We start from the raw sequence: 23,917 nt of genomic DNA on the forward strand, positions 1-23,917 counted from the left end.
AAGGAGACATATATAATTAGCCATTTGGAAACAGCATTACTCTCACATAAGGAAATGCACTCCGTTCTTGGAAGGTCCCAAAAGAGTAAATTTTTAACAGCCTGACATAAGAGCGGTACCTACAGAAAACCGACTCGAGGTGCCATTGTCATCACTGACCAATATGCAGCAGATATTTAAATCCAGCCTAGGAGCATCAGAGTGGCTTAGTCGGTTAAACATCTGACTTTTGGTTTCTGTTCAGGTCATGATCTTATGGGTCATGATCTCAGAGTTGTAAGATCAAACCCCATGTGCTGGGCATGGAGCCTGCTTAAGATTCTCTCTCTCTCTCTCTCTCTCTCTGCCCATGCTCTGCTCACATATGCGTGCATACGCATGCATGCTTTCCCAGAAAAAAGAAATATCAGCCAAATTTTCTTTTGATTGACAGCTCAGTGTTCTTAACTGGAAGAGCTGGGAGATGAGTTGGAGGTCATTGAAAAACTGCTAAAAGCAACTTTCCAATAGGATGACTGATGGTACAATTATCAAGAAGAGGAAGAAGGGTGGATCAGCTCAGGGTGTGATCCTAGAGTCCCGGGATCGAGTCCCAGGTCAGGATCCCTTCATGGAGCCTGCTTATCCCTCTGCCTATGTCTCCGCCTCTCTCTCTCTCTGTGTCTCTCATGAATAAATAAATAAAATCTTAAAAAAAAACCAAAACAATTATCAAGAAGATGACAGGTAATGCAAAATAAGATAGATGACAAATAAGTTTTAAAAAGAAAAAAAAGTCCTAGGCTTGCCTGTTTTTGTCCCCTTTTACTCTCAAAAATGTCTAGGTTGGGATCCCTGGGTGGCGCAGTGGTTTAGCGCCTGCCTTTGGCCCAGGGCGTGATCCTGGAGACCCGGGATCGAATCCCACGTCGGGCTCCCGGTGCATGGAGCCTGCTTCTCCCTCTGCCTATGTCTCTGCCTCTCTCTCTCTCTCCCTCCGTGTGACTATCATAAGAAAAAAAAAAAAAATGTCTAGGTTTAAGGGCGCATGGGTGGGTTTGTCGGTTAAGCATCCAACTCTTGATTTCCACTCAGTTCATGATCTCACGGTGGTGGGATTGAGCCCCAGAGCCCCACAGTGGGCTCTGATTCGGCAGAGAGTCTGCTTGAGATTCACTTTCTCCCTCTCCATCTGCCCCTCCCTCCGCTTGCGTGCATGCTCTCTTTCTCTAAAATAAATACATAAATCTCTCTAAAAAAAGTTTAGGTTTATTTATTTATTATTATTTTTTAAGATTTTATTTATTTATTCATGAAAGACACACGGAAAGAGAGGCAGAGACCTAGGCAGAGGGAGAAGCAAGCTCCTTGCAAGGAGCCTGATGTGGGACTTGATCCTGGATCCTGGGATCATGCTCTGAGCTAAAGGCGGACGCTCAACCACTGAGCCACTCAGGTGCCCCAAAAGTTTAGGTTTAGATAACAAAGTGTGTGGTCACCCTATTTAAGGAGCCCCAGACATGGAAGATGAGAGAACTCTCTGCATTCAGGAGGTGTGAGCCCATGCCTGCTCCCCCTTAATACCAGCTGAGGCTTCAGGCAGGGACATCACCAACCTGGGTTGCTTTTCATCTATAAGATGAAAGACATAGCACTAGAGTATCTCAGTGGTCCCTTCTAGCTCTCAACTTATGACTTTATAGGAACTTTCTTTCCCCCTGCCTACTTAATCCCACCTACTCAGTCTTCATCTTACTCTTCACCTCTTCTGATGAAAGGCACATCACTTCTTAGATGTTTCTGCCTTGTTTCTGGACTTCTTCACTCATGCAGATTTAACTGAGTCATCTACCTCTTCAAAATCAGCTTCAGGGATTTTTTTTTTGGCCACCACCTCCTCTTTGTCTTCTGTTCTTTCAGTAAAGCATATCCATGAGATTGGATGGAGTTTAATAATCCAGGGTAGCTTTTGTTTTCTTCTGCTTCTTGTTCTCCCCATCATAACCTCTGAGTCAAATGAAATCTTTCTTAAGTGGTAGCTGAACAATACATTTCTTAGTGACATCCTAAATAACGAGGTGAAAGGCAATTATTAGCTTAAAGAGGGAATTGTTATACCCCACACAGAAAAGACACTGAAAATGTCACAGAAAGACACAGGAGTTTGCAGGGGCTGGAATGCCCAGACTAACAGAATTGTTCTTGTAAGTATGGAGAGGCAGAAAAGCAGTGTTTCTCAACCTCAGTTTAATATCCAAATTATCCAGGAGCTTGAAATACTATTGATCCCTTGCTCCCACCTTCCAGAAATTGATTTAATTGATCTGGGATGTGGTTTTGGCCACACATTGGGATTTTAAAAAATTCTACATATGATTCTAACCTAGGGCAAGGCGGAGAACTATTGCAAGAAGAGAGATTAAAAATGGTGGCAGAAATAACTGGACCTCAAGTTTCACCATTTTTTTTTTTTTTTATTTACTTATGATAGTCACAGAGAGAGAGAGAGGCAGAGACACAACACACGCAGAGGGAGAAGCAGGCTCCATGCACCGGGAGCCCGACGTGTGATTCGATCCTGTCTCTCCAGGATCGCGCCCTGGGCCAAAGGCAGGCGCTAAACCGCTGCGCCACCCAGGGATCCCAAGTTTCACCATTTAAAGATACGGTCCTAGAACCTGGAATTTTAAATGCTCATCATGGAGATGGGCCTCAAGGAATTTTGGAAAGAAGATCCATTCCAGAATTTTCTTTTTCTATTTCTCCTATGTCTATAGAAAGGGAATTCTAAGGGCAGCCGGGGTGCTCAGCGGTTTAGCGCCGCCTTCAGACCAGGGTGTGATCTTGGAGACCCGGGATCGAATCCCAGGTTGGGCTCCCTGCATGGGGCCTGCTTCTCCCTCTACCTGTCTCTTCCTCTCTGTCTCTCATGAATAAATAAAATCTTAAAAAAAAAAAAAGAAAGAAAAGAAAGGGAATTCTAACTTGAGGTGAATAAATCCCATGATTAGTCATGAAAAATATTCTATGCAAATGAGTATGTGCTCTGTTCTAAGCAGAGGTTCCATAGTTTTCATCAGTTTTTTAAAGGGGCCCATGGCCCATAATATTAAGAACCATTGATTTATTGGGGGGAAGGTCTTATGGGATGATTCATACTAAATAGTAAATGTCCTTATGCTGGTAGATTACAGGCCCTTTACAATTATTCCCGGTGAATCAGTGCTGTTGGTTAAAAAAGTATCACAATCAAATGTTGTCTTTTTATTAGACCTTATACCCTGATGAAATGGAGGTGAATACCACATGTTCTGTCCAAGAATTAGCAACAAATGTTTTGGAAAAATATCACTAGTGCAGAACAAGTGTGGCTTTTCATCCGCCTTCCCATTAATACTGAGCTAGAAACGCAAGGTCACAAAATACAATAGGATGTCTGAGGATCACAATACTAGAGTTGAGGGAACTAGAGTACGATGAAATAAGATGTGATCTATTTCCATTTATTTACAAAGAGTTTCCACTCACTCAAAAGTTGTTGCTAAGAACATGACATTTCTCTCAACTGCTCACAAGAGATATGTTTTTGAAGAAAGGCAGAATGGTTATTACAAACCTTGCAGATGACATGCAGGCTACTTTGGTTTTACATGGAAGAGTCATCCCCAGTCTTCTTCATCCCTCTGCAGAAAGTCTGAGAGTACAGTCCTGAAATACATGCCTTTGTATGCCACCTCCATCAGCCAACGCTCCTTAAATGATTCCATGCTCAATACAAATCCTACTGGTTACCAGAGGAGCAACTTCTCCCAGGTCATGCTTGGAGACTTTCTTCATAGCTTTGGATCTCAAAGGAAGAACTTGGGTGCCCTTCAGTGTGAGTTTCTAGTCCTTCCAGAGAAATCAACTCTGTGGCCAAATCCAAAATGTTGATGACCTCCATTTTGTCACTCTAGTTCCTAAAAATTGATGAAAAGTGCTATGGTCTTTGTGCATGTCTCTTTCACTTTTTTTGTTTGTTTGTTTTTTTCTTAGTCAACTAAAAGTTTGTAGTCTGGAATTTTCCTATTAAATCCTGAACTTGGGATGCCTGGATGGGTCAGCGGTTGAGCATCTGCCTTCAGCTCAGGGTGTGATCCTGGGGTCTGGGATCAAGTCCCACATCAGGCTCCTTGCAGACAGCCTGCTTCTCCCTCTGCCTGTGTCTCTGTCTCGCTCTTTCTGTGTGTCTCCATGAATAAACAAAATCTTTAAAAATAATAATAATAAAAATAAATACATCCTGAAGTTTCTTGCGAAACTTAATAGCATGCACTTGCTTGGCCAGTGACTCACCAGAAGACCTCTCCCCGGTATCCCTGTGGGCAACAGTGTTGAGAAAATGCCCTCCTCTGTCACCACACAGAATATCCTTGGGGACTGTGCAACTATATTACTGACCTTATCTGCCAGTGTGACCAGAAGTCACATAGTGACATAAACAAAGCACAGGGAATTAGAAAGGCAGACATGTGACGTTCTTAACCATCCCTGAGGAGTTGAATATGTTTCTGTGTCAGAAACATGATAGAACTGTCAAATGTTGACTGAATGGCCTAGGTGTTGTGAAATGTCACAAGTTTTTTGTTTTTCAGTAACAATGTAAAAACTGCAAAATTTTTCTTCAAAACAGAAAAAAAAAAAAAACAAATAACAAAGAGTAACTAACTATAAGCACATTGGTGTAATTCAACAGACGACCACAGCACCTTCGTTGTCCCATCCTTACTTGGCTGCTAAGAGATGCTGAATCACTAGAGGGTTCCCTTGGATTCTTCCCCCAGGTACCTGGCTTCTTAGGGAATGCTGGGCTATTGAACAGGAGGGAACTTGACCCAGTTTAAACAGTCCTGCTTCTCTCTTCCACCCCAGCCTCCTCATCCCCCACCTGTACCATTATATAACAGATGAAGACCAAATCTTTGATTTGGGAGAAAGGGAAAAAAATCTTTATGGTGGTATAGAAGTGATCTTTTGCCATTTGATTAGCATGCCTCAAATGGGAAGAGGACTATGGGCCAGCCAGTCAGCATCAATCTAAAAGGGGTGTTCAACCATCACTGGAGTAAAGTCGAATAATCCCAACCAAGAGAGAATACCCAATTGGTGAAATATAAATTGGTCCTGCCATCACCAAAGTAGAGTGTGCCCTGGAAGAAATACAAAACCCTGAACTGCCTGGGTGGTTCAGTTGGTTAAGCATCTGACTCTTGGGCAGCTCAGGTGGCTCAGCGGTTTAGCGCCACCTTCGGCCCAGGGTATGATCCTGGAGACCCAGGATCGAATCCCATGTCAGGCTTCCCTTCATGGAGCCTGCTTCTCCCTCTGCCTGTGTCTCTGCCTCTCTCTCTCTCTCTCTCTATGTCTCTCATGAATAACTAAATAAAATCTTTAAAAAATAAAAAAGCATCTGACTCTTGGTTTCAGCTCAGGTCATGGACTCAGGGTCGTAGGATGGAGCCCATGTCAGGCTCCCAGCTCAGTGCAGTCTGCTTGTCTGTCTCCTTTCCCCTGCCTCCCCAACCCCCCCCCCCCCCCGCCCCCTTCACTTGTGAGCTCATGTGCTCTCTTGTGCACTTTCTCTCTCAAGATAAATAAATTAATTTAAAAAATATATAAAACCCTTCCTAGTTTTGGTACCTTTAGTAACTTTAGCATTTTGTGGCACATGTGTATAAGGTCCAGGGGCTGCTTTATTCAGGGCCTGCCCCAACCCTGACAGCAGCCAGCTAATGGTTGACAAGTGATGAATGACATTGTGTTGTTTACCTGAAACAACTTATTTTTACTTAAGTTTGAAACTGTGCTATCTGCCTCCTAAGAAGTTGTCTGGTTCAGAAATCAGAAAAACATACATGTCAAAAATCTCTTATTTTGAACAGAAAGAGGTATGTAATACATATTTATTTCTTTAAAAAAATGTGTTCCTCTCTAACTTCTCTAAGCACCTGTCAAAAAAAATATATCAGTTTAAAGGGTGCGTGATGACTACTTTGCCTGAGGCACTCTTTGTTTAAATAAAGCTCTATACATTCACTTTTTATCAGCCTTGTAAACTCCTATGATGATCTGCAGTCTTTTGAAACAGTGATATACCAAATCATTCTACATGAGAACTGTTAGGAATATCTAATACATTTAGTGAGGCCTACATTTTGTCCTGACCAGATTCATCTGGAAAGATTTCCTCTTTTTTTAAGCTACAAATGTATGGATCCTAGCTCAGACCTATTGAATCATTCAAGAGTGGAGTCTGGGAAGGGAATTCGTGTCTGTTAAAATCCCAGTGCAGGGATGCCTGGGTGGCTCAGTGGTTGAGCTTCTGCCTTCGGCTCTGGTCGTCATCCCAAGACCTGGGATCAAGTTCCACAATGGGCTCCTTGCATGGAGCCTGCTTCTCCCTCTGCCTATGTCTCTGCCTCTCTCCCTGTGTCTCTCATGAATAAATAAATAAAATCTTAAAATAAAATAAAATTCCAGTGCAATTCTGGTGTGGGCCATTGGAGAACCAGGATTTGAGAACTGCTAATTTAGTCCACTGACCCCAGTGAACCAGCCTCATACTGATGAAGAATGTGCAGCCCAAGAAGGCCTCAAGGCAATCACTCTACACATGTCTAGTGAGCGCCTGCTATGTGCCAGGCATTATTCCATGTGTAGAGGCTACACCAGTGAATAGAAGAGACCAAAATCTACTAGTTCATGGCTTGTTCAAAGTAACTGATGAAACAGTTATTATGTACCTATAATGTACTTTGTTAAGCTAAGTTCTAGAAATACAGAGATAAAAGCAGCATTGTCCCTGCCTTCAAGGAGCTTCTAAACTAGCAAGAAACAAGTATGGAACCAGGTCATTACCACATAATAAGAAAAATCTTCCATAGTAGAGATACACACCAGGCAGGATAAAACCAGTCGTGGGAACAGAGAGGTCTGGAGGCCATTTGTGCCTGTGTTGTGTTTCACTCCACTCTCTATTTTTATGCAGTTTTATTATTCTGTTAGTACAGCATTTAGTTAGTCATTTGGGAGCCGCTAATAAGATGTTCGCCTGGAATGCTGATTTATGTTTTTGGCATGACTGAGGGAATGAGGCCTGTATGATTAAACTATAATATAACTGCATAAAATTAAATGCTAAGCTGGTAAGGTACTGATAAAAAGTGCCATTAAGGGGCTGGCAAATGGTAGTGTGGGTTGGACCTGGGGGGGTGGGTTGGGGTGGGTGGGTGGGTAGGAAAATGGACTTCTTTACATATTTACAACACTCTAAGCACTTCACACCTGCTACCTTATTAAGTCCTCATTGGAACCTACAAGGCAGTTATTATTTCCAACCCACTGCCTCCCTTTATAGAGGAAGATACAGAAGGTCAGAGAGGCTGCATAAGTTGCCCAAGGTCACACAGCGCAAGTTCAGGCCTTCAGGGCTACCTACCTTAGGATTCTCCTACTTCACAGCTCTGGGGCCCCCTGCACGGCATTCCCGAGATGCAGGGGCAGGAATGAGACCCCTTTTCTGGAGGAACAAAAGTCTAAGTGAGTGCTACCCTCAGAGCTTGATTATTCATTGGATGGTGCACTAGAAAGGAACATGAAGCACACAGGTTACCCTGAACCTCTAAACACGGAGCCGCCTGGGCCTTCTAGTCCTCGCCCAGGGTTCATTCAGCCAGAGGAAAGCATTGTTTGAGGAACCAGGCGCCCTCGATGGATGGCCGGGGTGAGATAAGATTGCTGACGACTGCTGAGAAGCTGCTGCAGGGGCCTGCTCCATTCAAGCAGGAAAATGTGTCACTTCCTCCCGGCTCCTAGATCCTTTCTCCGCGGGGGAGGAGGGGGGAGGGCCCCGCGCCTCGAAAGAATTTAGAATGGGTCCAGGCGGGGTGAGGGGAAGGCCAGGCCGAGTGGAAGGGTAGGCTTTAACCGGCTCTGGCTACACCCTTTTTAAAAGCCCCAGCATATTTTTACTTCTTGGCTCATTCTCAGCCTACCCTTCTGTGTCCTCATTCTTTTTTTAATCTCAGCACATTTACTCCTCCCCCACCTTCTATGCAAAAATCTCACTCCTCAATCTTTGCTGCATCTATTTTTCTGCAAAGCTGAAGCATTCAGAGCGGCTGAATGCTTTTTCCCCTCCACACAGCCCCACCCAGTAGAAATGTACACACACACACACACACACACACACAGCACCCAGTGCCTGATTCCCACAGAATAGTTATTTTAAAGAGTCCTGGCCTCGCTCACAGCCACACTCAGTTATTTCTTTCTTAGTGTCTCATTGGAAAAGTCATGGAAGGAGAGGAAAATGTGGGGTTAATGCTAATCCAATTTGAGTTTGCAGTGGAGCTACGGTACAGACGGCCCCCGACTTAACCAGGGTGCGACTTAACATTTTTCCACCGTATGATGCTGCGAAAGCGATATGTATGCAGTAGAAACCATACTTCGAATTTTGAATTTGGATCTTTTCCCGGGCTAGCAACGTGCCACACGATCCTATCTTGTGATGCGGAGCAGTGGCAGCCAGCCGCAGCTCCCGGTCGGCCCCGCCATCCATCCATCCATCGAGAGGGTGAATGACTGATTTACTTCCAACCCTTCTGTACCCGGAGAGCCATCCTGTTTTTTGCTTTCAGTACAGTAGTCAATCAATTACATGAGCTAGTCAACACTATTATCAAATAGGCTTTGCGTGAGATGATTTTGCCCAACTGTAGGCTAATGTTGCTGTTCTGTGCCGTTTAAGGCTGAGCTCTGATGGTGGGTAGGTTAGGAGCATCGAATGCATTTCGACTTCGTGATGTCTTCAATTCGTGATGGGTTTACCTGGACGTCACCCCATCATAAGTCGAGGAGGAGCTGCACTTTAGAGATGGAAGTGCTTATCGTGTCTAACTGTCTTTCTGCAGGCGAGAATGGGATGGGAGGACTTACTCCAAGCCTCCCAGCTGGTTAGGAGCAGAACCCGGGCCACCCCTTGAATGCCCCCCCGTGGACTTGGCACTGTCACTACAGATTGGGCCAGAGGTGGCTTCCCCACAGAGATGTTTCCAGTGCCCGCAGCTCCTGTAATTCACTACGTGTGCATAATTGCACCACTAGGGCTTTTGTGGCTTTAAAGGACTTTCTTTCACCCCACCTTAAATCACTTCTTTCCTCCAACATCCCTGAAAGCCGGGCTTGCCGCTCAGATGCACAGCGAGTTTCACCAGCAGCAGCTCCACTCACCTCTCCACCTCTGAAGCCACCTAGATGTTGGCAAACACTGATTTTTCTATTTGCCTTGTTCCTTATTTGGAAGCAGCTGAGCTTTCCCCAAAACATGTTGGGGCAATTCTAATTGGCAAGGTGTGTGTCAACACTGCTGAACTCACCAGCCAGCTTACATTGTTCACCTATCCAAGTGGTTCCAGGGGAGAAGCCGGTTCCCTTCCCAGCCCTCGCTCGATGCCACACACACCCCACCCACGGGATCAGAAGGGCTTGTGCAAGGAGAATTTCCTGTTCTGCTGACTCATCTCCTGCAATGAGATGGAAGGCAAGCTTATATTTTCTTTTCCAGCTTTTAAAGGGAAATGGGAGCCTTCTGAGTTCAGATTGCTCTGAGACGAGATCAAGTAGGGGCAACAGCTGGCACATAAAACTAAATAAATGAGCATCGAGTGTATTTATGATAGCCCAAATAGCTGGCTCAGAGTAGTGGGCACTGGGGTGTGATGGGGTGCAAGGCTAGCTCTGGCTACCGCACAACCGAGGGGCTCTGAGCTTTCAATTTGTGGGGAGGCTTGCTGGCAAGAAGGACAGTTGGAAGGGGGCATGCCCGGGTTTCACTTGTGCGTGGGTAACAATGCAGCAATCAGACTTAATATCCCATATGCTTTCTAACAGAGAACAAAGGCATTCCACTTCTGGCCGAACCTAAATTGAGGGAAGGATGATTCAACTCAGTGTAGGAAACAGCAGGAAATCCGTCAATAGCATTTACATTTGGGAGGCAATTGAGCCAGATTTTTGCCAAACAAGATTGGAATTAAGAGAAAAAAGGGATTTGGATAAGGCTTGTTCATTTCAATGTATGCACATTTTACCTTACAACGTATATAGAGATATTGGTATATGAAATAATGGAATGGGGGGGGTGATAGTGCATGGTACTGATAGGTACTGATATTACGTGGGAGTCCATTATAATATTCTCTTTACTTTATAAATGTTTGGATTTTTCATAATAAAAAATATTTTAAACCCTTGGATCCTATTTTTGGCTCTAATTTTCAGTGTTTCCTTTGTGACCTTTATACTTCAAAATCTTCATCTGTAGCCTAGAGACACCCGAATGTTATCACTTCTTGGTTCATGGATGTTTGGAGCATTTGTGAAATCATGTTTTGGAAGGTAATTTGTAAATTGTACTCTTCTATTGCAAAGTAGTGTCTACTTTATCGTAATAAAGATAATATACATACATAATTTAAAAAAATTCAAGCCATACAAAGGACATGAAAGTTTCCCCTCCTCAGCACTCTCCACGAGAAGCAATTACTGTTATCATAGAAATTCATTAGATATGAAATTTCTTATGTTCATGTAAGTAACTTGAAACTTTTAAGCCAAGGGGTCTCAGACGTTAGGAAAGTTTGGCTGAAGTGGAACCCAGAACTCCACATTTCCAATTGGCTGTTAAAGAGCATAGCAATCCCCTGGAGATCTTGTTGAAATGCAGATTCTAGTCTGTAGGTCAGGGATGGGACCTGAGACTGCATTCTAACTGGGTCCCACATGCTGCAGGTCCAGGACTACACTTGGAGTATCAAGGTTCTGCAGATTTCTACCCTGCCCGGAAAACACCTTACATTTATTTCAAACACTTGCAATGAGGCAGTAAAGTACGTAGAATTTTAAGAATGAAAACAATATTAAAAAATGCCCTGAAATAGACAAATGTGCATTCTAAAAGTAACTCAGACCAGCATCTCTGCTTCTGAGCACCAGGAAGCATTCCCTCAAGAGGCCATGTTCTTATAGTATCATTTCTTCTGGGCTCTAGAATCTAGAGCAAAAATAAAATCCTCTGGGTCCCCCACAGCTGGTGTCTCCCAGGTGTAAAATCACACTTTTGTACCGACATACAGCCCCCAATTGCCTTCACAGCCTTTTGCCGATGACAGTTGATCTCAAAAATCTTTCGACCTTTTAGTCTCAGCTTTTGGTGGACTAAAATTGAACTTACAGGTAAAGTTTTTGCAAATTTGTGTATGTGTGTGCATATATATATATATATATGCATAATTCATAATTTGGCGCCCCTTGCAAGGAGGGAAGAGGCTAATTTGGTGTACATATTTTTAACTAAAGTTTCGGGAAATATTACAAACAGGACCTTTTTTAATATTTGCCAGGACACTTACGAAGTAGTCCAAATTACACGACAGTGGCATAAAAATTATTTTGAGCTGAAGACATTTGAGAATCAACAGATGCAGAAAGAAGCTTTGTCTGACTGCCCGCCCTCCCACCCCCATTCCCCACACACTTATCTTGCTAAAAGCAGAAACTCCTGGGAATGAGACAGTCATAATTCCCCTCTTCTGGGCAGTTGCACTCCCAGGAAGGATACCTAAGATGAAATGATCATAAATCTCCTCTCCAGGGGGAAGTTTCAGGCCCCAAAGAAGTTAAAGAAGACCACTCACACTTTCATAAACAATTATTGTCACAAACTCTCTTATCTCCCATTTTTTTTTCTGCTAAAAGCCTGTTTGTTTTTCCTAAAGAAACCATTTGTTCTTCCCATAGGAGCCTTTTCCTACCCTTGCCTTTTCCTCTGTTAAGTTAGGTACGTAAATCCTTAATTTTAGCCGTTGAGCTGAGCCACTTTCTTTCTAAGCTCCCAAATACCTAAATAAATAAAAATTGCTTTTCTCTCACCAATCTGGCTTTTGGCAATTTAATTCACAAGCCCCAGTCTTAAACCCAAGAGGGTAGAGAGGAAAGACTTTTCCCCCTGTGACACCTATATGATTCATATATGATGGAAAACTCCTGATGGAGAACATGTATTATACTTCATTTCCATTTAAAAATTTTTCTTAAATTATGATAAAATACGGGGCACCTGGGTGGCTCTGCGGCTGGGCGGCTGCCTTTGGCTCAGGTCATGATCCTGGCGTCCTGGGATCCAGTCCTGCATTAGATTCCCCATCCGCAGTGAGCCTGCTTCTTCCTCTGCCTAGGTCTCTGCCTCTTTCTGTGTGTCTCTCAGGAATAAATAAATAAAATCTTTAAAAAATTATGATAAAATGCATATAATATAAAATTGACTACCAGAATCCATTTTAAGAGTATAATTCAGCATTATTAAGTATATTCACATATGGTGCAACCAATCCTCAGAACATTTTCATCTTGCAAAACTGAAACTGTATCCATTAAGCAACAACTTCTCATTCTTCCCTCCCCCCAAGACTCTGGCAACCACCATTCTACTTTTTGCGTCTGTTCCTTCCACTGCTCTAGATACCTCATATGAGTGGAATCATATAGTATTTGCCTTTTTGTGACTGGCTGATTTTACTTAGCATGATGTTCTCCAGGTTCATCCATCTATTTGAATTTTTTAAACAAAATGAATATTCATTCATAGAGATATTCCAGAGTCACTGTTCCTTGGAGTTTCTTATTGTTAGATTTTATTTTTGCAGGGATAAGTCTCTACTTCCGTGTGCGTATGTGGCATGTGCACGTGTGCATTTGCACATGCGTGTGCTTTTGTGCCTATCTGTGTGGCTTGTTTTATTTTCTAGCAAGGGCTGGTACTTCACCATCTGAAAGGCTTTAGGTGATTCACGTCATTTTACTTCACACTATTCCTGTTAAGTCATGAAGCCAAAATATATAGACATTTCAGGAACAGTAAGTCGTTGGTGGAAAGTCAGATTCCAGGGCTGTTCTGTTTATGGCTCAACTGGCTCTAGCACTGTTCTAGGGGAGATAAGTCTTGGTTGTGATCCCTGAGTGAGTCAGGTTTCTGGTGGTGTGTGTCTCAGGGTGACAGCACCCATCGAGCACCCACCACCCTCTTGATTCACAAGCGGGTGCATAACCATGAGAGGGCTAACTATAAAACTAGTCAAGGCCGTGTCCCGTGGGGTTTGGGACAGTGACATCATCTCTACAAATAAGGACACATTCACGTCCCTGGCTTCCTCCCAAATATCCTTCAATTCCTGCCAGAAGGGACTAAGAAAAATGAGGCTCCATCTTCCTGGAAATTGTTTTATTTTTATCACTCTGAATGCTAATCCTCTGAGACAGCAATGGCAGAGGTCCCCCAGAGGGGACTGTAGTGGAGGGTGATGGGAGAGAACAGAAAACTTGGATCCTATCCCTGGCACTGCCACACATGTTCTTGGTAGAAACCCACTGGTGGCTGTACCCCAGGGCCTGGGACATGCTGGACACGTGGTAGACACTCAATAATGACCTAGTAAGAGTGAATTTTCCCACATGACCTTGGACAAACCAGTTAACCTTTCTAGCCTTCCATTTTCTTTCTGTTAAGTGAAATAACAGGGTAGAATGAGCTCTGTTTTTCCTCTCAGCTTGAGTATTCTTTGATTTGAGAAAGAACTTTCTAAATTTAACTGTTATCACTTCTATGTCAGCATGTTCGGGGTAGGGATAAATTCCAAGAGAACAGTTTTAAAAATTTATCTTCCTGGAGAAATAAAATTGTTTTTCTCCTTAGGGTAAGACTTCGGTATTGAGGTTGGATGGGGAAGAGGAGTAGAATTTTGGAGATTAGTTATTAGCCTAGTATCCAAGTCTATAGATGATGGATTGTCACAACCTCAGGTCATCTTTCGGGACATCAGGAATATCTTGTTAAGAAAGATAGATAGATGTTCTTTTTTTATTTTTTATTTTTTGAAGAATGTTCTATTTTTAAAATTTCATTACAAATGAGAAGAATCAATAATCAAACTATCCAAGTTATCCAGATTATCCAACAAGGATAATATAAGATTACATGCATTTGGAAAGGCCACTAGGACTTTTACAGTTTATGAAATATATCAGTTATACAGGATTTTGATCAATTTTTTCTTAAAGCGATTTGTTTTTACAGTGAAAAGGGGGGGGGGAGCAAAGCAAAGCAAAAATGGGGAAGTCTGAGAAAGGCCAGGTTTTCTAGCTTGTTCTGTGAAGTGCTGGATAACTTACCACTCCTGCTGCCATCTAACAGGACAATGAGACATCCTGTTGTGATTGTATCTTACAGGGATATTTTCAGTATAGGCAGGTTCGGTATAAAATGAAAACATAATAGTAGTGTTGCTCAAAGTGATGTTATTTCACCCCTGGAGAAGAGTGTGTACTTGTTACCAAACCCCAAGGAAGATACAGTGAAGCTGGGAACAAAACGACTTGGGAGCTCTGATTTGAGCACTATCGTTTTCTGCTTAATTATCAAGTGATTTCATTATTTAAAAGCTCCTGAAGGAGGCACAGAATTTTGTTGGACAGATACTCAAGACACTTGGCACAAAGCACACATCTGGGGGAGGGAGTCAGTGACTGGCAGACTGGTGTCGGAGTTGAGAAATAGAATATACTTTTTATATTTGAATTTTCAAAACCATGTGCATATAGCACTTTCACAAAGAGCTGTACATCATTACTCAAGCTGTCAGGATAAAGTTTGGTCTAAACACATGGACCAAATTGTCAACAGGCTAACATGTTATAAAGCATAACAAAATTGTGTAGAATAAAAGTTGAAAAAGGCATCATGGCTTGGTGTAAACAATGTTATTCTAATAGCAGTCAGGAGGGACTCTATCTCTGTCTAGTTTGCTCATCTCGACAGGTGATGTCTCTTTTTTGGTTCATGTAGGTCACTGGTGCTCAGTCCTGGCTATATAGCAGAAAAACAGCATCAAAAGAATTGTGTGTTTGGGGCAGCCCCGGTGGCCCAGCGGTTTAGCGCCGCCTTCAGCCCAGGGGGTGATCCTGGAGACCTGGGATTGAGTCCCACGTTGGGCTTCCTGCATGGAGCCTGCTTTTCCCTCTGCCTGTGTCTCTGCTTCTCTCTCTCTCTCTCTCTCTCTCTCTCTCTGTCTGTGTCTGTCATGAATAAATAAATAAAATCTTAAAAAAAATTGTGTTGTTTGGATCCCACTCCTCATAGATTCAGACTTCATTGATCTGAAGACACTGGCTTATTGGTGTTTTTCAACGTTTTGTTTTCATTGTTTCTACCCTAAGGTCCTTTTTAAAGATATATTTTCCTAATTGCCCTCTTCCATAAAAATTTACCACCACTGGATATAATGTATATCTCTTTATGTGTTGTATGTACATCTATACTTTATGCATCAAAAAGAGTCAGATTTTTTTGCTTATGCTGCAAATTCATGATCTAGATGAACTTTGAGGTCTTTCATACACTTAAGAATTATATAACTTTCTAAATTTAACTTATCTGAAATAATGGTGGAAAGAAACAAGAAAGAGGATATACTACCCTACATATTCTAACATCCACTTTGCTATTCAGGCATACAACACCTGTATGTATGTCCATACCCTGCTCAGTGAAGGAGGCAGACAGAGGGCAATTTCATACAAAAATTAAGAAGATCCATCCCCACTGTGGGAAGATTCCTGACTACTTTAGCTGGGCACAGTGGGTGGGACTGCCTCACACAAGAGTTATCTGCCAACACTGGGAGTGGTCTGACACAGGCCAGATGTGAAAGCAAATCCCAGAATTTGCTGGGAGTTTGAGCCATATCATCTTGAAGGGCCCTTTTAAGCACAATTCTATGCCTAAAGCAAGAGCAAGTCATTGGAATAAATGGTAAAGCAATCTCCCCACTCCAGGACTTCCATGGCAGGTGGATGTGCATAGGTGGTACTAACCACCTTCACTTATACTTAGCATTATTTATAAACAAGTGTATTGTCCTCTCACTAATAAAAGGGGCTTGGAAATGTTCAGCCAATGCCCATTTAGGAGGCAAGTAAAAACCACAATAGGACTCAGAGAATGTCTTAAATTAAGTCCTTTCATTCTGAGAAAACCCATTACATGCATGCTGGATCCCCCACAATAGCGTTTGTTGGCTTTAACAACAAAGCAAGACTTAAAAAAGCCTAAAAGTTGTAGATACAGATATAGAGTCCTAATTTTAAAAACCAGGCTTGGGATCGCCTGGGTAGCTCAGCTGGTTGGGTGTTTGCCTTCAGCTCAGGTCATGATCCCAGGGTCCTGGAATTGAGCCCCATGTCAGGCTCCCTGCTCAGGAGGGAGTTGCTTCTCCCTCTCCCTCTGCTGCTCCCCCTTGCTTGTGCTTGCTTGCTCTTTCACTTCTCTCTCTATCAAATAAAGAAAATCTTTTTTAAAAAATCAAGCTTGATTGTAGGTTTTTATGATGCCATCATTTGTGGGCGTTGATCCTGAATGCTGGGGCTTCCTTCCCCTCTAGCTAGAGAGCAGCAATATGTTCCTTACCTCACTTTCATTTGAATGCACCTGTGAAAACATTTTTGATCTAAAGTTGAAGATTCAGGATAAAAGGAGACAGTGAGAAGTAGAAGGGAGATGTCAACTTAAAAAATAAAAGGTAACAAATAAATAACAACAATAATAATGCATTTGGAAACCCAGGTTGGCTTGTGTGCCCTCAAGGGTCTTACAGTACAGTTGGTGAATCAGATCATTTTTATGAAAAGCTAAGTAATAATATAAGGTATTATTAAATAGGAAGTACAGGTATTAAGGAATTTATAGGTGGGAGTGCTCCCTGAGATCTGGTGTCACAGAGGTAGAGGAATGATGGGGGTGGATATATCTGCATATATATAAGACAAGAAGAAAAGCCAGCTAGGGATTGAAAAAGAACAAAGTAAAGTAATTGGGTTGAACAATTCAAGAGAAGTTAGAAGTTTCTTAAGTCTGATCCTTCAAGCTGCTGTTTCTGGAGCTGTTCCTATGACTAGTAGTACAAGTCTAGAAGAAGATGATGTGATGTCTGCACAAAGGTACCTGGACAATTTTATGGCCTCCAGATGTCAATGGAAAGAACTCCAGTGCTCAAAATGAGAGTCATTAGCAACTCGGTGGTGGGTAAAATCCAGACCATTCAACAGGTCTTGGGGCTAAATATGCCTGAATGCATTTCTTCTTGCAATGATGTACACACCTCATTGTGAAGGGTCCAGTGTTCACCTATCCAGGATGATGATGGGGAAGCCAGTATGGACAAAACGTCATATCAACAATGGAATCAAGAATTACACCCCTGACATGGTGTAGAAGGGTACTGACTATGCCATCTAGAAGGCTTTTCAAGTATGGAGTGATCTGACTCCCTGAAATCTAGACAGATTAGACCGGGTGAGGCTGACATTCTGATATATTTCACACATGGAGTTCACAGGGACTCCAATCCTTTTGATGGCAGAGGTTGGACCATTACCCATGCTTATGGATGCAGAGATGGTATTGGAAGGGATTTGCATTTTGATGAGGCTGAAATCAAAATTAAATACACCAAAGGCATAAAGTTGTTTCTCCTTGTTGCTCATGAGCTTGGCTATTCCAAAGATCCAAAGGCTCTCATGTTCTCTCTCTATAGTTATGTTGACTTCAACAGACTTTGACTCTCTAATGATGTCTATGACATTCAGTCTCTAAGGACACTCATAAAAGCAACAACCTGTGTCACGTCCTTACACTATGGAACCAGCCACCCGTGGCCCCAATTTGAATGTTGATACTATCACCATAATTAGAAGAAAAATCTTTTTCTTTAAAGGTGGGTGCTTTTGGTGGAAGCTTCCTGAGCTATCAGGAAGGTTAGGTTAGGTTTATTCACTTGTGAAATTGGAGCCAGGAGGCAAGTTTTTCTAAAGATGACAAGTGCTGGTTAATCAGAGATTTCAACCCACAGTCAAATGATCCCAAGAGCACACATTGTCTGGGCTTCTCTGATTCTGGAAAAGATTCCTGCTGCTGTTTTCAATCCACTAATCTACAAACCCTTTCTCTTGGTGTGTAAACAATTTGGGAGGTGAGATGAGAGGAGACAATTTGTGGGCCTTGGTTATCCCACCTTGATTACCGAGAAATTTCCAGGAAACTACTCCAAAGGATACAATTGTTTCTTCCAAGGATATAATCAGCTTGAATATAACAAGCTATCCAATACATCACCAAAAATATAAACTGAAATTTTTATAACATTTTTCAGTTTTGAGAACCCTGCCAGCACATAGTCTTTTCATTTTCAATTTTTCCTGTTAAGTTTGAAAATAGAGATCATTAAAGGCCAAGAGGATACCTTTTGGAGAATACTCAGTAAGTTGGTTCTTAAAAAGCTTTGTACAAAGAAGTGATACTTATTCCTTTCTGACTTGTCAAAAAATGAGAAATGATGTTTCAGTGACCATTACATTTTTCAACAAGAGCATCATTTTAATAAAGATTAATTACAGAGAGGTGATTGGCTGGCTCCATTGGACGAGCATGTGACTCCTGATCTCATTGGGTATAGAGATCAGTTAAATAATAATAAAAAAAGAGTAAATACAGAATACATCTTGGAACTTAACTGTCAATTGTGTAAGCAAACTATTTAAATGGTGATAATATCATTTTATTCTGTTTCAAGATTGACTCTCTTAGTGTTACATATGAAATATACAGAAGTTAAAACTTTGTATCTTTTTTTTTTTAATTTTTATTTATTTATGATAGTCACAGAGAGAGAGAGAGAGAGAGGCAGAGACATAGGCAGAGGGAGAAGCAGGCTCCATGCACTGGGAGCCCGACGTGGGATTCGATCCCGGGTCTCCAGGATCGCGCCCTGGGCCAAAGGCAGGCGCCAAACCGCTGCGCCACCCAGGGATCCCCATAAGTTAAAACTTTGAAAGGAAAAAAACCCCCACTGGATCACTGTTCTGATTGGATCCCCAATCCTGTTAATATCCCTTTCACTTTGATCTATTTAGATCCCCAGTTCACCCCGGGCCTCTTATCACCTCAGCCCCCTAATGACCACCTTTGGCCTTTGCTGGTAGACAGCTCCCAGTGAGGTACTCCCAGGACACACCTCAACGACCATCTCTCCTGTGAGGCAGTGGCAGGAAGCAACCAGAGTTGGCCCTATGGGTAGGTTAAGGCTTAGGCAGGTGTGCTGATCACAATAGGGCATTTCATGCATTTCATGCAGGGACTTATGATCTGAAGAAGAGTGCAGAATAGAAAATGTGAAAGGTCTCTGGGGGGCTATGTGTTGGTCAGCTCACCTGGCACAGATGATTTACAGCAGGCATCACTGAAGTCAGGCTGAGAAGGGAGCTCAGAGTTCTATGGTTGGAAGCTTCTAGATGAAGCTGAGGCCCTCAAGACAACAGAATTGACTCTCAGCCTCTAGGTACTGTAAAGAAATACAACTTTGGGGGAAGGTTGACATCCAGTACCCCCTCCTATTGCTGAATCTTTTTGCCCAGTTTTGTAGTCAGATCCTTCCAGAAGGAAAGGAGCATAAGTCTTGTATGCTTAGTCAGTTCTCCAAATGTATGAGGCAAGCTCACGTGTTGCCAAGTTTATATAATCACAGACTCTAAGGGAAAGAAAGGGCCTTACAGTCCTCATACACCACACCCTCACCCATTGTTTAAAAACCTGCAACATCAAAAGCAGGGCATGGGGCCTAGGATGGAACCAGTGCTGGCCGGTTCCCGACTTCTCAGAGCAAACTATACCTTCATCCACCTCAGCTAGTTCAGCCTCCACTGGGGTACACAGAACCTCACTGCTAATCCCTCACCCACCCAGGACACCCCGCCCCCCAGGCTTCCTGTCTTCCCTTCCCCTCACCTTTCTAGCTTGAACATCCTCAGGTCCTTGCAACATTTCTCATGCCTTTTGGTCTCCTCTCATTCTCATTTATGCCCTTGCAATTTCTTTCTTTATGAGGAAGAGTATTTTATGGATAATGACTGAAGAAAGCATTTATACGGTTTTTTTTTAAGTTACATTTTGTGAGATGTAGTAAACATACCATAAAACTCATTTCAAATACTTCCATCCCCCAAAGATTCTCTTGTGCCAACATGCACAATTTGCACAATTTGCACAATTAATCCTCATTTCCACCTCCAGCTCTAGGCAACCTCTGATCTGCTTTCCATCTCTATAATTTTGGGATTTTTTTAAAAAGGGTTGCTTTTTATATAATTTTTTTTTCCTTATCAGCCATCTGAGAACCCATGAAACAGCTTTGTATTATAGAACATTCCTTTAAGACAGCCTTTTCAGCTTTGAATTTTTTTTTTGAATTTTTGCCTATAGATGCAGATAGAGTTAATAATAACTCATGAATGATTGTTCCAGAATGGGTTATTATATAATTTGTCTTCCTTTTTTTTTTTTAAGATTTATTTATTTATTTGTGATAGGGAGGGAGAGAGAGAGAGAGAGAGAGAGAGAGGCAGAGACACAGGAGGAGGGAGAAGCAGGCTCCATGCCAGGAGCCCGATGTGGGACTCGATCCCAGGACTCCAGGATTGCGCCCTGGGCCGAAGGCAGGTGCTAAACCGCTGAGCCACCCAGGGATCCCCATAATTTGTCTTCCTAATCACTTAAGAGTCATCCAAATAGTACAACCAGAGGCTCTCCCAAAATATACCCTGGAGCTCTGGTTCAAATCTAGAGTACTGAATGAACTATTGATCCACCCAGCATGGCACTTTAAGGTTTTGATGCCTTGCCGGGGGTCATGGGATGAGGCTGCAATGGAGCACCATGAGCCTTGGCTCTCCCCTCGTCATTCCTCTGCCTCGCAGCCCCTCTAAGCTCCAGCCTGCCATTGTTCCCATCCTCAGGCCTACAAGGAACCCCTTGCCTTTTCTCCCCCAACTCAAGTCCAAACCCACTCTTTGAGATCCAGCCCAGGTCTCTGAAGCTTTCACTGACCACACTCTTCAGGACCTTGAAATGCCACATATTCCAAATATGCCTCAAATGCCACATATTCCAGTTGCTCATGACACTGTCTATGACCATAAACGGCTTGAGAGGGCGACCTCGTGGTTAAACCTCCCTTACGGTTCCCACAGCCTTAGACAAATGGGCTGTCCTGACCCTTAACTCCTGCCCCCTGCCCCTTGACTTCTCCCTCCTTCGAGCCCCTCTAGGTCTTTGAACTTCTGACTTATTTCATAGTCTTTTGAGTGCTTCATTATGTGGCCAGTGTCCTGTGGACAGTAGCTTACTCATCTTTGGTCTTCCTCTGGGGCCTGACGACACTGCTTTGTACATAATAATAACAGCAAAATAACAACCACCCACATTTGTGTATCACTTCACAATTTTGAAAGTGCTTTTATATCTTTTCTATGGTCTGACCCCATGTAGTCCTGTGATAAAGGTATGATTATTATACTCCTTTTACAGACAAGAAATCTATGCCCAGGGCTCCTACTTCTAAGATATTCTGGTGCAAAGTGCCAGCACTCTGCTATACCACCCTACAACACAATAAATCATCGTTGAATTGATTTAATGCTACTTTGTTGGCTATGTCGATATGGATGTGGGTACAAGAAGTAAGGACCAGGGTAGGGTTGTTCTTTGTGCAGATTTTGTTGCTGTTCATGTATTCATTATATATTAATCCGCTTATTCATTCAACAGACAAGTCCAGAGGGCCAACTCTAGCCCGGTACCAGGCACTGGTTAAGCATTGGGAAAGCACATGAACTTGTGCTCAGGTTGCTTGCTGTGTTATGAGGGAGACACACAAGTAAAGCTGAAATGGGAATATAAAAAATATATCGTGTTGGGACTGTGGGAACCTAGATGAGGTCTTGAACCTAGATGACAGCTTGGGGATGTCAGTGAGGATTTCTCAGCAAAGATGTCTCTTGAGCTGAGTCTTGAAAGGCAGGAAGGAGTTAGCCAGGTTTTCTTTTCTCTTCTTCTTTTTTTTTTTTTTTTTAAGATTTATTTATTCATCACACACACACACACACACACACACACACACACACACACACAGAGGTAGAGACACAGAGGGAGAAGCAGGCTCCCTGCAGGAAGCCCGTTGTGGGACTTGATCCCAGAACCCCGGGATCATGACCCGAGCCAGCCACTACCTTCCCCTGTGTTTCCTTGGAGCTATATAGCTCCCCCCACCTCACAGGGCAGAAGCACCAGGCCCACCTTTGCCTGAAAAAGCCCACGGTAGCAAAGAGGAAGGGAGTGGAGGGGAGAGAGAGAATCAAAGCTCCAAACACACAGGCTGACTCACTGAAGCAAGATCCAAAGCATCACTTTGAGAGTAAGGGCACAAGAAGTGGGAGATTTTAGGGAAAAAAGAAATCTATAAAATTCAAAAGCAAAATGTTCCTTTTCCACTGAACTTTAGGAATGCTTTCAATAAATCTTGCCTTAGGCAGGAAAATTGGTGCCACAGTTCTAGAGTTTGGGACCTCAGGTCCCCTTGTGTGTCTTTCCCCCAGATGGTTTATTACTCCCAGTTTGCAAAACACTGTCACATATAGTGTCTCATTTAAATCTCACAACAAGCCATGATGTCAGGCTGTCATGACAACAAGGCTGCTGCATTTCACAGGTGAAGACACAGAACACCAACTGCTCTGAGTTGAAGTGGACAAAGATAATCTCTATTTAGAGCTTCCTATAAAAATATCCCTCAGCTAGGTACACCAAAAGCACCTATGCCAGGCTCCTACCCAGAGAAAACTCTTTGAATCAGAACAAGGAAGGCCAGAAGAAAGCAAGCATGTTCCTATCTATCATCACTGAGTTTATGGCTCTCTCTCTCTCTCTCTTTTTTTTTTTAAACTTTCTTGAGTTTATGGCTCTTTAAACACATCTGCTACCAAAGGCTGCAGGAGGGTAAACACAACATGTCCAGGAAGTCCTGGGAGATCACTGAGGCCAGCACTTGACCACAACTATGTGAGCTTGAAGAGCCTGTCTTGATCAGAAAGACCAAAAAGTAGATCCACTGTGACTGGTCTTCAATGTACTTTCTTGGCTTTAGTTTATATGGATTAAATGTCTTCTTTGTTGTTGTTGTTGTTTTCTGAACTTATTGAGATGCAGTTGACATGTAACATTGTGGAAGTTTAAGGTGTGAGATGTGATAGCTCAGTACACACATACATTGCAAAATGTTTACCTCAGTAAGGTCAGAGAACACATGTTTACCATCGCATAATTACCATTTTGTTGTTACGAGAAGAACATTAATGCTCTATACTTACAGGCACTTTCAAGTGTACAGTACAAAAATTTTTTTTAAAGATTTTATTCATTTATTCATGATAGACATAGAGGGAGAAAGAGGCAGAGACACAGGCAGAGGGAGGGAGAAGCAGGCTCCATGCAGGGAGCCTGATGTGGGACTTGATCCCGGGACTCCAGGATCACTCCCTGGGCCAAAGGCAGGCCCTAAACTGCTGAGCCACCCAAGGATCCCCCGTACAAAATATTTTTAAAAGAATAATTTATGGCTGAAGCCATAAATATGATGATATGGTCCTGTAGACACTGTGGAACAATCTGTGCCAGAAGCAGGTAAAAGAGGAGCTTCGTAGGTATGCACAGTTTTTATTTCTATGGCCCATACTATGTGTAATGTTCAGTGCCTTCTAAAGTACCCTACATGTTTTTCTCACATAATCCTCACAGCCTATGAGGTGAGAATTTTTATATCCGTTTACAAGTAAGGAAACTGAGGCCTAGAGAGGCTGTGACTTTCGCCATGTCACAGAATGGATGTGTGGCGGCAATGGATTAAAAATCAGGTCTGTTTTTCAAAGCTAGAGTTTGTGCTTTTTCTCCTTCATTCAT

The 23,917-nt window shown here is 42.7% G+C and overlaps 1 protein-coding gene and 1 long non-coding RNA gene across 2 annotated transcripts in view; both read right to left on the reverse strand.

Moving 5' to 3' along the window:
* Window positions 1-23,917, reverse strand: part of PPP2R2A (protein phosphatase 2 regulatory subunit Balpha) — a 145,688-nt gene that overhangs the window by 97,486 nt on the left and 24,285 nt on the right. The gene's annotated exons all lie outside the window — the stretch shown is intronic.
* On the reverse strand, window positions 1,372-11,509 carry LOC111092379. The gene is made up of 3 exons (XR_005378665.1): window positions 7,457-11,509; window positions 3,596-3,938; window positions 1,372-2,045 (listed from the first exon to the last, which is right to left on the reverse strand). It is a non-coding gene; the product is annotated as an uncharacterized LOC111092379 (long non-coding RNA).

The sequence above is a fragment of the Canis lupus genome, chromosome 25 (genome assembly GCF_011100685.1).
Source record: "Canis lupus familiaris isolate Mischka breed German Shepherd chromosome 25, alternate assembly UU_Cfam_GSD_1.0, whole genome shotgun sequence".
Lineage (NCBI taxonomy): Eukaryota > Metazoa > Chordata > Mammalia > Carnivora > Canidae > Canis > Canis lupus.